General features: G+C 36.6%; 1 non-coding gene across 2 annotated transcripts in view; it reads right to left on the bottom strand.

Moving 5' to 3' along the window:
* Window positions 1-14356, bottom strand: part of LOC105718789 (uncharacterized) — a 929644-nt gene extending 915288 nt beyond the window's left edge. For both annotated transcript variants that reach the window (XR_010344200.1, XR_010344199.1), the window contains exon 1: window positions 13958-14356. This is a non-coding gene — a transcript (uncharacterized LOC105718789). The remainder of the gene's footprint in view (window positions 1-13957) is intronic.
* Between the last annotated feature and the right edge of the window lie 414 nt (window positions 14357-14770).

Here is a 14770-nt window from a genome sequence, read left to right as displayed (position 1 = left end):
TACAGTCTCCCTGGGAGAGGCAAGATTCTGTAAATGTTTCCTGAAGACTAAAGAGGGCAACTAAGAAGAAAGAGTTCGCTGAAAGACATTTCAAATTCTGTTCAAGAAGAATGCATAGATAAATGGAGTAATTCCAATATAGGGGACAAATTTCCAGATTTCCAGGGACTGAGGGAGAAATATTATGCATGTAACTGGAAAAAAATGCATTTCCTGTATCAAAGAAAATTTAGCTGAATAGTCCCAGCAAGGGCCTCTGAGAAATGCAAATATCTCTTTGTCTCCATAGGTTACATTAGGCTGTGCTAACAAACAATCCATTAATTTTAATGGTGTAAAACCACAAAGATTAATTTCTTGTTCAAGTATCCTGGCTTGTTGCAGGTCTGTGAGAGGCAGATGCTGGCTCCTTTCATTGAAGTTTCAGTGATTTCATATTGAAATAATAGCCATCATCTCTAAATTTGTAGTCTGCAGTGTCTGAAGAAAAATAAAGATTTCTGGAGACTCCCATCCAAGTTTAGCCTATCAGTGACATTTTTCACTTTTGTTCAAAACTTCAAAACTCATTAATCAGAACTGAGTAAACGCCCTACCCAACCACAGAAAGCCAGGAAGTTCAATCCTACCATGTGTCCAGGAGGCACACAGCTGGAAATTTTTGACAGCATTCACATCCACTGTACCCCTTGAAGGTAAAACAAAGAATCATTGAAAAAGAAAGAGAATCCACCAAACCCAGGGACCATGTCACACTTCATCTTTCCCTCTCCTACCTTTCTGAGGCTTAACCCTAGAATAGCCAGAGGCAGCATCCTTGAACAGAGCAGAAAGCATAGAGGCCAACTGGGGGAAACACAGGAAAGGCTGACCAACTTGCCTTTTCTCAATAGAAGTGGCCAGCAAAATGCTGGGAAAATTTTCATGTTAAATAAATTTAAGACCTCCTTATGATATGAATAGTGAGTAAAAGAAATATCACCATTCATGTGATTAGCAGTGATTGCCATACATTTTATTCTCTTATAGTAAAGGAAATAGGAGGCCTTTCTGACATTTTATTCATAAGCATGTAAATATTTAGCCCCATAGAGCAGGTTTGAATGGAAAATAGTGAAAGCAAAGTGGAGAAAGACCAGTTTGCTTAAATAAAAACAAATGGAAAACAGCTTGTGCTAGAAGAGTAAAATTTTAAGAGTACGGTAAATCAGGAACAAAGTAATGAAAGAAAAAGAAAAAACTTTAAAGTGAACCTTAATGAAAACTATCAGAATACCTTAAGAAAATCAGAGGAAATTATCACATATAACCAAGAGAATCTCAGAAGCATTAAGATAAAAAACTGTTACAGAATTAGGAAATATGTTTAGAAATCAAGCTAGATTACCCTGGAATTTTTCCCAGATACATGAAACCAAAATTAAAGATAAAAATGCAGTGAAAATCTGACCTAAGTCAGAAACACCTAGGAAAATGCTCCATCACAGCAAAATGAATGGCAGAAAATCTGATTAGACTCTGTAACATTGGCCAAATAGGAATGCTGGGCAGAGACGAACAACGTAATTTATTTCCAACAAACTAGATTTAGGTACAGAGTGATAACCCCTTATAGCATCAGAACACATTAACAGTAGAAATCCCAGATCCAAACTACCATTAGATCAGTAACTATTTAATCTTAATCTTTAATTTTTTCTTTTTCAGTGACACAGACAGTATTAAAGAAGAAAATAGGATACGCATGTTTAAAGAGCTCAAATATTCAAAATAAAAAGGAATAAAATACTGATTGTTTTTATGTAAATTGACTACAATGTTTTAATTTTAAACATACGTTTTTAAAAAAATAGTTAAAATATACAGAAAATTTCATAGCACAAAGAGTTCTTAATCTGCTTTACACCCAGTTTTTCCTATTATAAACACCTTAAATAAGTATGGAACATTTGTCACATTAATGAACAAATATGAATGCATTACTGTTAACTACAGTCTATACTTTATTCAGATCTCCTTAACTTTTAACAAATGCCCCTTTTCTATTCCACTATCCCATACAGGATACCATATTATATTAGTTGTCATACATCCTTATCCTCCTCCTCAACATGGCTATGACACTTTCTCAGACTTTCCTTGTTTTTGATGAGCTTGACCTATTTGAGAGGTACTGATCAGGTATTTTGTATAATGTTCCTTGGTTGGGATGTGCATATTTTTATTCATGATTGGACTGAAGTTATACATTTTTTGGAGGAAGACCACAGAGGTAAACCATCATTCTCACTATTTCAAGGGTACATTCTATCACTATGATTACCACTGTTGATATTGACCGTGGTCACTTGGTTGAGGTCGCATTTGTCTGGTTTCTGCACTGTAATGTTACTTTTTCCTCCTTCTTTCCATAAATACTCTTTAGATGGAAGTCACTATGTGCAGCCATGCTTAAAGAGTGGAGAATTATACTCTACTTCCTTGAGGGCAAGTATCTACATAAACTATTTGAAATTGTTCTGCATAGGTTTGACTAGTCTTCCCAATTCATTCATTAATTTGATCATGTGTTTATATCAGCATGAACTCATGGATATTTTAGGCACAAATTCCACATAAATATTTTTACAACAGCCTTATGGAGATATAATTAACATATCATACAATTTACCCATTTTAAACTGGCTCTAATTAGAAGACATGGTAAAAAGTGCTTATTCAGATACAAAGAGTTGCTCAACAATCATCAATCCAGGTCTAAAAAACTATATGAAAGTTATCAACTAAGCCATCTATAAATATGTATTTAAACAATAGTCTAATGTGTATTGTTATCTCTGTTCTATAACCTATAAAATCAAATTAATATTATATTAAAATATGATGAAACTGCTATAAAAAGGCAGTGTAAATCCAATAGAAAGAAAGATTTCAAGATCATTGGTTTCACTTTTCTGTACAAACCTCTCATTATTAGAAAACTGATGTAAATTATTTCATTGAAGAATATTTTATCAGTGGCTTTTAATCGTATACTTACTGAGCACACAAGTTTATGTTACACTCATGATTTATCCTATCATCATAAACTTCAGGTGAGACATGCAGGCCAGAAAAGTGTTTTTTACCTTTATTTTACATTTCAGCAAACTAACACATTATGAGATGAAAAGATTGTTCAAGGTCCAATAACCAGCAATCAATGGCAGTCAGAATTTGAAGCCAAATCTTTAAACTTTTAGTCATTGCATGCTACCTCTTTTACCAATTGGAAACAGTAGCACTATGGTTTTGGATATTATTTAAAACTGTCAAAATGTTCTAAAAATCATATTTCATTTCAAAAATATTTAATAAGAACTATGTCTAAAGATATTTTTAATGGTGATAAATAAGATATAATTTTCATCTTCCAGGACTACTATGTGATTTGGAAAGATAAATAAGCCAGTTAACAAATATAATAATATATTAAATAATACATATAAAAACAGAAGCTTGTAAAGGAGAGAGATTCCAGGACTTTTGGAATGATTTATTGAGAATATGACACTAGGCTCATTTTTAAATAAAAGTAGGAGACTTCCCATGTGATCTGAAAAAGACTATTCCAGTTGCAGGAATCCCAATGTGCAAAGCCATGGAGATATATTTTTAAATTGAGTGGCTTTGTTAGAAAGTACTAGATTATTTTACTTTTAAATACTGTTTCCAACATCTAAAAATTAAGTATGAATTAATAATTACATTGATTAGCACCTTATTCTTATAAAATAATTCTTATAATTGATATATCTATAGTCTTTCTAATTTCACAAGGAGAGCTAAATGGAAAGATGAATAACTATCCCTCCAACATGCAAATAACTTCCATGGTTTTCTACCATTATTACAGACAGAAAATCTGATTATCATCCATATTCTCAAGCTGTAATTTGAAACCATTAATTTATATTGAATCAAACTCCATACTCTTCCTTGAGCTTTATTTTAATATAATCATTGAACCTTCTTTTTGAGTCAGCTAGTAATACTTCTAGTTTCAATCTCCTAAACTCTCTGTAAAACCCACAGTAGGCATTCCTATAGATTGATGAATAGGACCAGAAGCTCCAGGTCCAATAGAAAGGTCATCAAATCCACTTCTTTTTAGCAGTCACCCAGGCCTAAGTATTTTGCTAAGCTACATAAGAACCTATAAATAACATGCAGAATGTATTTTAGTTCACATTTATTTCATCAATCTTTTCACATGTATTTTCAATGTGATTAAAGACAAAACGATAGACTAAATTTTTATTGAAAGGTTATGCAGTACCTGTGAGAAGATCTGGAATTCAGAACCAACCATATATGCAAATGCTTCCATTTAATTTAACCATCTACAAAAATAAAGTAAGATCGCTAACTCATGAATATGTTCTAGAATGATCTTCACTGATCATAATCAAAAAGTTATTTAGAAAGAAGCAGCAATGGAAAACCATCAATCTACTTTAGTTAGATAGAATGAGTTTTTATGGAAAAAAATAAAAATATCAAGTAAAACCACGTACAGCCAGACAAAGTAATCTGCTACAGACTTCAGTGTTTAAGATTATGTTATACAACTACTTGGAGGGAATCTTTTGCGAGGAATGTATCTAAGGCATGGGTAAATGGAGTAGATAGTTAAGGCCACCTATGGAAAAGACACAGGGGAGAGCATGAGTCAAACTCTTAAGACTCATGTCTTATTCACATGCTTTATGATCCATGTCTCTTATTCACACACTGCTACCCCAACTCTGATGAAAAAATGAATTCTGTCGTCAACCACTACCAGGAATCCAATCACACTAATGTTACTAAGACTAACATATATGTGAAGCAGTACCACTGCACAAAGTACAATATTGTAACTAAAAAATTCCATTTGACAGCTATCTTCTTAAGTGTTTTCTGGTCCCTGGACACTTAATCCTCTTGCCTATTAGCCACACAGCACTTAGTCTCACTCTTCACACTCACTCACTCTGCACATTTCTTGGGCAACACAGCTTCCTACTTTGTCAAACCTTTGGTACGAGGGAGCTCCAGGAAATTCCTTCACTTTGTATATTATGTATTGCTATGACACTAAATACATTTATGATGCAAATGTTTTACTTTTGTAACCAGAGAAAGTAAAAATTACACATTAAGAAATGCGTTTCAATTCGAGACTAAACAAACGTATTAAGATGTGCCTTATGCAAGTGTGAATGCACATAAAATAGTGCATTTGTTCACAGTAGGTGCTAGAAGAATGCAGATGATGATTACGGGAATTAATCAAAGTGAGAAAAGACTGTAACAACACAGGAAAATTTAGTATGATAAGGAAGTACACATGTATTTCTTCAGTTTACCAGATAGGAAGCGAAATTAGTAACAAAGGAAGGATGAATGATTTGGATTAGTCTATTATAAAAATAGTTCTCAACTGAATGCTCACTAGGAACCAGACGCCTCTCAGGAAAATGTTTCTATCTTTCTCCCAACCTCATGGATAAATCCCTGTCATTAAACTTCATTTCTTATATGCACATAACACAATTTCTCATTATGTATTTCTTTTATTTTAGTTGATGTAAATTCTTTCTCATTAGCCTGTAAGTCTCTCAAGGGAAGGATTATGTTTGTCCCCTTCCCACAGATAACATATGACTCAGGGACTACCTGCTCTAGTGCTTAACAAAAAAAGAGGTACCCAATAAATACCTGAATAATTAATCAATCAATTCACTATAGAGTAAGTATTGCTCTACAACCATATTTTCCTCCTTAACAATAGATATTGGAGATTTTCCCATGATGGTATTTAAAGAACTACAACATTCCACTTACTATCTTACTAAATCAGAAATGCACTGCATAAAATATGCCAACATTTGTTTATATATTTTCCTATTAGACATTTGGAGATTTTTTCAATTATTTAATAAAATCATGTTTACACAGTTTTGTGCCTCCTTTCTAATCTTTCTGCCTGAGTCTTTTTCTTGCCTTACTTAAATGATTTCCTTTACAAACATTGAGTAAAAGTGATGATAGCATATATTCTTACATTTCTTCCAAGCTTAGAGGAAAAGCACTTAGTCTTTCACCATTAAGTATGATATTAGCTCTAGGTTTATCGGAGACGTTCCTTATCAAGTTGAAGAAGTTCCCTTCTATTCCTAATTTGCTAACAGTTTATCAAGAATAAATGTCATATTTTCCAATATTTTTTCTGCATCTGAAATGGCCATATGGTTTTTCTTTTTACTTTGTTAATATGGTGAACTATTTGATTGATTTTCTAATGTTAAACCAACATTGCATTTCTGGGATGAACTTTACTTGTTCATGATATATTATCTTTATCTGCCATTACTATTTATACTTGCTAAAGTTTCATCAATAACATTTACATCTATGTTCTGGAGGATATTGGTCTGCTGTTTTCTTTTCTTATAATACCTTTTATGTTGGTCTCATAGTTGGAAAATGTTCCCTCCTCTACAATTTCCTGAAAGAGTTTATATAGATCTGGTATTATTTTTTCCTTAAATATTAGGAAGATTTTATTAGTAAGGTCATCTGTGCCTTAAGTTTACTTTGTGGGAAGATTTTTTTGTTTTGAGTTTGGGTTTTTAACAGCTGATTTGCCACTTAATTCAAATACCATGAAATTTACTCATTTTATGGGAACAATTACATGATTTTTAGTAAATTTACAGATTTGTGCAACCATCAGCACAATCCTATTACAGAATAGTTCCATTGCCTCAAAAGATTCCTTGTGCCCATATGTAGTCACTCACCATCCCCACTGCCAGTGCCAGACAAAAAACACTTTACTTTTAAACAATCAGTAGATTGTCTTTTCTGTACATCTCATAAAATTATATCATATGGTATGGGTTTTTTTTTTGTTTCTGGCTTCTTTCACGTAGCATAATGTTTTAAAGGTATATCTATGTTGTAGCATGTATCAGTATTTCATTTCTTTTCATTGATGAACATTTTCCATAGTATGAATATAACTTATTTATCAATTCACTAATTTGGTGGGAATAGTTTTAACTATAGGTACAATTTCTTTAAAAGACATAAGTCATTCAAGTTATCTGTTTCTTCTTGGGTATACATAATATATTGCTACAGATTCATGAAAGCATTTTTCAGGATGAACTCCTAAAAGAGGAACTATAAAGCCAATTATTATGAGCATTTTTAATTTAATGTATATTCAAGTAAAATGACAATAATTATGTACATGAGTGTTTATTTCCCTACTCCCTTACCAACACAAGGAGTCTGTCAATGTTTTCATATTTGTGCCAACTCATCAGCAAAGACTATCTTACTATTGTGTTATTTTGCATTGCTTTAATTATTAGAGAGTTTATATATTTATTGTTTACTTTTACAGTATTATACTCACTCTCAGTCCAGTCCCCGCCTTCCACCCCGCGGTACGAATCTTTTCCAGACCACTTACACTTCACCCTATTCTGAATTGCCTGGCAACACAACTCTCATATTGTTATTTTGTATAGCCTTGGAAACAATAGATATTTAACTACAAGTATCCTGAATGAAGTGATAGTCTATTCTATTTGTGTTAGTTTATCACTGATTTTTGCCTTCTCTGCTCAACAAGAACACAAAATTCTTATGAACAAGGACAAATTCTCATGTACCAATATATCCTGAATATCAAACAAAAAATTAGTTTATCAACAATAAATATTTGCATATTAATTGATGTGAATTTAACTAATTGAGACCAAAGCTACAGTTTTAACATTAACTGCAAAAAAAATTGCATAAAGAAAAAATAATTGCAACCCATAATCATATGCATAATCAGCAGGTAACAGTCACATGCTAACCTCACAAGGACTGCTTTCTTCAGGCTATATATATATATATACACACACACACACACAAGTGTATGTATGTATGTGTATATATATGCACGTACATATATACATACATATGTATGCATGTATGTATATATGTATGTACATATGCATATATATGCACATATATACACATACAGAGACTCTTCCTCCCCGTGCATGCATACACTCTGTATATACATAGAATATATATATAAAGTATATATAAAAACATGCATACATATTATATGATAATATACATATACATATATATGTATATAAAGGTCAAATCAAAAATCGTTGAGAAAATAAAGGCACTTTCCTTTTGAAAAATGAAGCTCACCATTTCAAAAATCAACATTTTTCACAAGGCACTGTTGCTGACTCTCCTGGTACACCTGGAGCAATACAGTTTTTATGCTAATTATTTCTCTTCATGCTGGCTACTAGATAGATATCTTGCAGCTAACCATAGTTACATTATAATAGAATGAGATTGTGTGAAGACACAAAATCCTCTTATGTCACCCAATTTAGAATCCATTTCACAAACTCTATGGTGCTACCTAGAACTGAATGTGCTGGGAATCTTATATTTTTGCATATATTTCTGTTACACTAAACTTCAGTTATGATTTTTGTAAAGACAATAATTTTATCTTTATAGGCAATTTGATATAATGTTCTATTATATCTATAACAACAAAAAATGTAATTTGTTTTCTAGTCTAGGTTCCCAGGTTTGCATTTAGTCTTACTCATTTTGTTAGAGAAAATACACTCATAGTTTTTATTGACAATGACACCAAAACTCTAGGGAAGGAAATGGTGTTTCGCTTACCTTTGCAGCCAGCAAAGAGAGGCTATTCTTAATATTAACTAGTGAATACGTTTAGAAAAGTACCAAAATGTATTCTAGTCAAATCATAGCAAGCCTCATATTTTATAATAAGAGCACATAATTATTTCAATGGGGCTTTTAAAATTTTATTCAAATTCATGAGTCATTTAATATCTACCATTTATTTTCTTCCTAATTCACATATTGAAAATAACTTATAACTAATATTATTGGCATTAAAGCCAATAAAATAAAATAGGACAAATAGTTTGAGTCCTGGGCAAATTCCACTGTGAAAACCTAAGATCGTATATTAGGTTTGTGTTCAATAGATTAAATCACTGAACAAAGCATTCCACAAACTAAATATCTTTTGTGTTCATAAAAATTGGGTAACTGACCTGACAGTAATGAAAGCAAGGATAGTTGCCACCTGTGTCATATTAAGTATACTCACAAGAAGAAGAAAAATGTAGAATTGCAAAAAAAAAAAAAAAAAAAAAACAGGAGTTCCACTGAGACTTTATTATTAAAGAATATTTTAACTGTTTTTCTTTTGCCTCTTCTTTGTTATCAAAACTCTTTAAGAACAGCACAAATGGCCAAATGAACTTTTATGGCCCACACAATAAGCATTACAAGATTTCCATATATCACAAAACGTGTGCCATATTAATAACTTTGAGAAAATCATCTCCCATACATACATATTAATTTAAATTTTACTTTCCTGACACATGTTAATAGCTCATTCAAAGAAAATAGTTTTCTCATCAAAGGCATATCAAAATCCATGCTACATTACTGAAGTTTTACAAGCATTCTTTAAATATATTTTTTCTTCTATCAAGTGCTACAATGCCAGACATTTACTTGCACATGAAAGTTTTTTCTTTTTCTAATACTTAAAGCTAGCTGTTATCAAATTTTAAACACAAAAATAGAGTAGATATTAAATATTCCCATTGTACAGAAATCAACACTGAGCCTTAGTTAAAAACAAAACAGCTTTTCAAAAGTGACACTGCTAGTCATGAGAAACATAGTAGAATTCCAGTCTGCTGGTGTCAGATCCACTGCTTTTTCTATTTATTCATGCTGCCTCCCAGTGGCACCAAATTAGTCTCTCTTGGGAGATTTTTAGAACTAGGATTTTCTCTCTTGAGGACATTTAAGAACAGATACAGCAACTGTATGTGTTGAGTGGTAACACTTTTTTAAAAAAGTAACTTTTATTAAGGTTTATATGAAATTAAGGTTTCCTAAAATAGGTTACTAATTTCTGAACCGATATACACTGACAAGTGTGACTCTACTACTTGCTGAATATGAACATTACATATTTGATTACATTGGTCAATTTGTTCACAGAGTATTAATCATATGAAAATAAGCCACTCAAAGCACAAATGCATCACATTCTTAGGCTGTCCATCTATATCAAATGAATACCTATCCATGCTTTCATACTTCCCAGAAACAAGAGGCAGTGAAGTTGTAGCCAGACACAAGATGCATTTACAATTTAAGAGATAATAATCAACTGATGACTCACTCAGCCTCCCTGAAGACCCAAACTCACCTTCTAGTCAATTTTTGTATAAAATTAAAAAATAAATGCAACAATCTTCACATTTGAAGACTATCACCCATTTAAAATAAATTATGGACTTATCATTGCAAAATAACTGTAAATTATCATGGATTTCATTCCAAAGAAAATATTTTCAAGAAAAAAAGAGAAGAAAGAAAAGGAAGGAAGAGAGGGAAGGAGGAAGGGAGAAAGGAAGCAAGGATGAAAGGGAAGGAGGGAGGGAGAATTTCTTTAGAAGTATAACAAAAAAATCACAGAAGTATATGCCCTTAGATAGGTAAGCCTGATACCTGGAATTTAACCTTTCCCTCCTATTCTCCTTTAATTTCCTTACTTCATATTCTTTTTAAATTTAATTTATTTTCTTTCAGGAAATATGATATTTTATGCTTAAATAGTGTTTTTAAATGTATTAACATCAAAGTAGCCACTAAACCATAAAGGGAATTGGCTTGGTGACATATTTCAACAAAATTATAGAGTATTCAGAAGTCGGGTGAGGGATATGACCAAAATAAATATTTATGTAAATCGAGAAAATCGATGTTTTTTTCCCTTTTCTTTTCACTCTAACATGATTTCTTAAGGATACAAGACAACCAAATTGGAGAATCAGTAACTGACAAGCCTGTTTGCATATAGTGACCTCCTCTCCTTGTACTACAGGAAAACATTTCCACCTAGAGTCCTTTCACAGAATATCTAGAGACCAAATGAAATCAACCATAATGACTACCAGAGCCAGATAATGATCAGTTTTTAATTGAAGCATCAAGCCAATTAATTTGTGACAACTTCCTATCACTTCTTATTCTTGACATGAAGTTTCAGAGGACTCAAATGGTATTTTGGTCCATGGCAGCTGTGGAACATTTCAGTTTGATCTCTTTTAAAATCACATTTATTATAGAGGAAAGCATCTTTAGAGTCCTAAAACTGAATTTGAGATTACAAACCAACCTCACTAGTTTGATTCGATTAAATGTCAAGAAACAAAACTTCCCTTATGCATCATATACACAGAATCTTCATAGCAGATCTTCTTTTGGTTTTAGAGGTGTCTTTCAGAAATACATTTGAGCCCTAAATATGTATTTGTCTTGGTTAATTTAATTCAACAAATACATGATTATTCTCTATATATGTAGTACCTATATTTAGATGAGTAACTATCATTTTTTCACATCATAAACATTTCTAAAACTGGATTTTAAGAATATAAACCATCTTTTTGGGGCTTCATAAAGATATATATTCTTGCCTTCTACCCAGAGCACCATCCAATATAACACATCAATGACAAACTTTATATACATCTTCCCTGAGATAATGCTATGTGTTATTCAGGAATGAAAACCATCGATAAATTGTCCTGCTACCATTTCCACTACAGTAAACTTATTATATAAAAATATTAATTTATATATGTATCGTAATCAAAAATAATAGATGCCTTACATAACCAAACCACTTCTGCCATCAATAGGCAATCCACTCCATTTAAATTCTTAAGGTGAAATACCTGGCAGGTCTCAAAACATTTTACTGGTTTTGAACAGGAAGTGAATTTTTTTCTTCCTCACACTCCAACTGTATTGGAAGTAATGCATGCTACTGGGTGATGGTGATAGGACACTAAAGAACATCTCCTTCTATAAAAATGTTAACCACTGCTTCCAATTTCTAAAAAATATTTTTTGCCCTTTCAGCATGTGGCCCGATATTTTCACAAATGATGGATCTCAGCTTCTATTTAGTATTCCTGTTAATATTCCATGCCCCATGGTAATTTTTGGTCTTCCTTTAGTATTATTCTAAATATTCATGTTTGTTAAGAGCCACCTTTAGAAGACCCTGAAATTGCATTACTGAGTGTAAAACGACCACATATGGTATGCACAAACACATCACAGCACACTGAAAAATACATACATTGCCGGCTGTCTGACAGACACGGGGGTAATCACACCAACCAAACACAACAAGCACTCTTTCCTTTATCTATTTATTGCTTAGACATACTCATCAAACATATTCAGTGCCCACTGAGCTCAAAAGTACATAGCACAGATGATATCTGTTAGTGGCTTTAGCAAACTGGATTATGTCAAAGTGTGAAATGTGAAATGAATCTGACTTCATCGAATAAACTGAACTCCAAGACCATTTCCCAGCACTTGCTCCCCTACCTCAAACACACAAGCTTAACTTCGCCCTCCTTTCTCTTCTGATCCTCAGGCCATGACTTCCTTCTCATCCTTAACTCTCTCTCTCTCTCTTTCTCTCTCTCTCCAAGTATTTCAGCAGCTTTCCTCTGTTCTCTGAGCCAATCCCTCAGGAAAGGAAATCAGCAAAATGCTGAATGGGGAGACTTCACCAGCAGGTGAAGAGGAAAGGAGAGGAAAAGAAGAGGGTGTGGTACTCCTTTTCTCCACCACACCCCATCCCTGGAGTCTTGCACTCCAGTCCACTGCGGCTTAGAGGGGGCACAGCAGGTACCTTCGCTCACCTCGGAGCAGCCGGCCCAGACCAGCCACCCAGTGTTCTCAGCAAAAAACTTCCCTTAAAGCAGGCAAATATTCAAGGGAGGCGGGCGAAATTGGGCATTAGTTCGAATACACATACACCAGAGCACCACGAAGCGACACTGAAAGGTACCTTTTCAAATACAGACCCTATAGACTCCCTCTCACCCTTCACTCCCTCCCACCCTGAGTATCTGACCGAAAATTTACAGAGATCCAAAGGGCGAAAGGGGAGAGGAGAAAAAGGGCATTACCTCCCAGGGCTGCCCTCGCGGCGCGGGCCAGGATCTCATCCCCGAAGTGGCTCCAGTTGAAGGCACAGCTTTCCAGAGCTCAGCCAGGATTCGGACCCGCGTCCCCGCAGCGCGGCGCGGAGCTAGGAAGCGCGCCGGGACTCCAGCTCACGTCCCCCGCCCCTGCCGCGCGGGCTCCGCCACCCCGCGGGCACGCTGGCTCTGTGCGTTCGCCCCGCCGCCTCCCGGCGCCCCCACACCCACCCGCTCCGCGGCGCCCGCTGGGAGCCTCTAGCGGAGGCGGAGGGAACCGCAGCCGACGCTCTGCGCCCTGGCTCCGACGCCGTTTGCAGGAGCCGGCCAGGCGGCAGCGTGGGCTTCGCGCGCCCCCGAGACCGCCGGCCGGGTGCCGCCGCCGCCCCCACCTGCCCACCTGCGCCAGGCTCACCTGCCACTGCGTCCTAGCTGCGTTCACCGGTTCCCACAGCTCTCTAGGGCAACTAGGGGGTGGGTCTGCGGTGCTAATTAAAAAAAAAAAAAAACCTCTGTGGAAAAAAAAATTAAAACCCAAAAACCAAATCCACGCTGTATATCAACCTCGACAGAGAGCCCAGCCCGAAATCGATTTCCAGTAGGTTTCAGAAACTGTAAGGACAGGACACTCCTCCGGCTTCCTGCCTAGCGGCTGGGCAGCGCGGCACCGGCTACTCCCTGACTCGCCAGCGCAGGTCGTGCGATCGCGTGGCGCCGCCCGGAGAGATCCTTCTAACTTAGCTTAGCCCCCACCCCATCCCCAACATCTATTTTAAGTTATTGTCTCTGGTAATTCAAGCAGCTGTTTTGCTGCCTCTTACCTTCAGGCGCTGTTAATTCTTCTTCGTGTCCTTAAAATCCCAAGCCAAGGATGCGACGCACACAAGTCTAGGGGCTTTTTCTGGACTACCCCCTCCTCAGCTGTGTTGGCCCCTCCTTTCCAAGGGATTGGGAGGGTATGGCGGTTCAAAAGCTCGCTGTAGAGGCGCCTCCAAGCCTTCACGCCAGTGGAAACGGAGACCGGGACCACCTTCCTGGCACCCGGACCCAGCCCCTCATCGGCCAACTTGGCTGCCTAGTCAGTTTTCTTCCGTAACCCCACAGACACGTCAGTCAATTCCCTGGCATCAGGCAGGATATTCTCAGTTAACGCCGCCGCTCCTCTCGCTTTCCCTCAGTAATGCCCCTCCCCCTTCTCTCCCCTTAATTTGGAAAATCTTCTACTCTCTGCTCGAATTAGGTGGGGATGAGGCGGAGAGGTGTTGTCAGAAGGGCCACTCCAAGGCACAGCTTCAGAACGCCGTCTCCCTGGGCTGCTGCAGCGCGGAGGTGTCTGCGCTGGGGAAACTTTGAAGGGAGGCAGCGCCGGCGCGGGGCTGGGCGGGCGGGGGGCGCCAGGTGAGGAGGCTTAGAGGAGGCAGCTGCAAGGAGGGACGCCGGTCTGGCGGCTGGGGCTCGGCGGCCCCGCTCCGCGCTCGGGCTGCGCACACACACTGGCGCGCACACCCGCGCGCGCACAGCCACACACGCACGCCCAGCCCTGTGCCCGCGGCTCCGGGCCACTCGCGAGCGAAAAGTCGGGAGACGTGAGGAGGGGTAGGGGTTCCAAGGATGCTAAGGACAGGAAGATTCAA

The sequence above is a fragment of the Aotus nancymaae genome, unplaced genomic scaffold (genome assembly GCF_030222135.1).
Source record: "Aotus nancymaae isolate 86718 unplaced genomic scaffold, 86718_ANA_hifiasm-v0.15.2.pri h1tg000003l, whole genome shotgun sequence".
Lineage (NCBI taxonomy): Eukaryota > Metazoa > Chordata > Mammalia > Primates > Aotidae > Aotus > Aotus nancymaae.
This window is presented reverse-complemented; position numbering and strand designations above follow the sequence as displayed.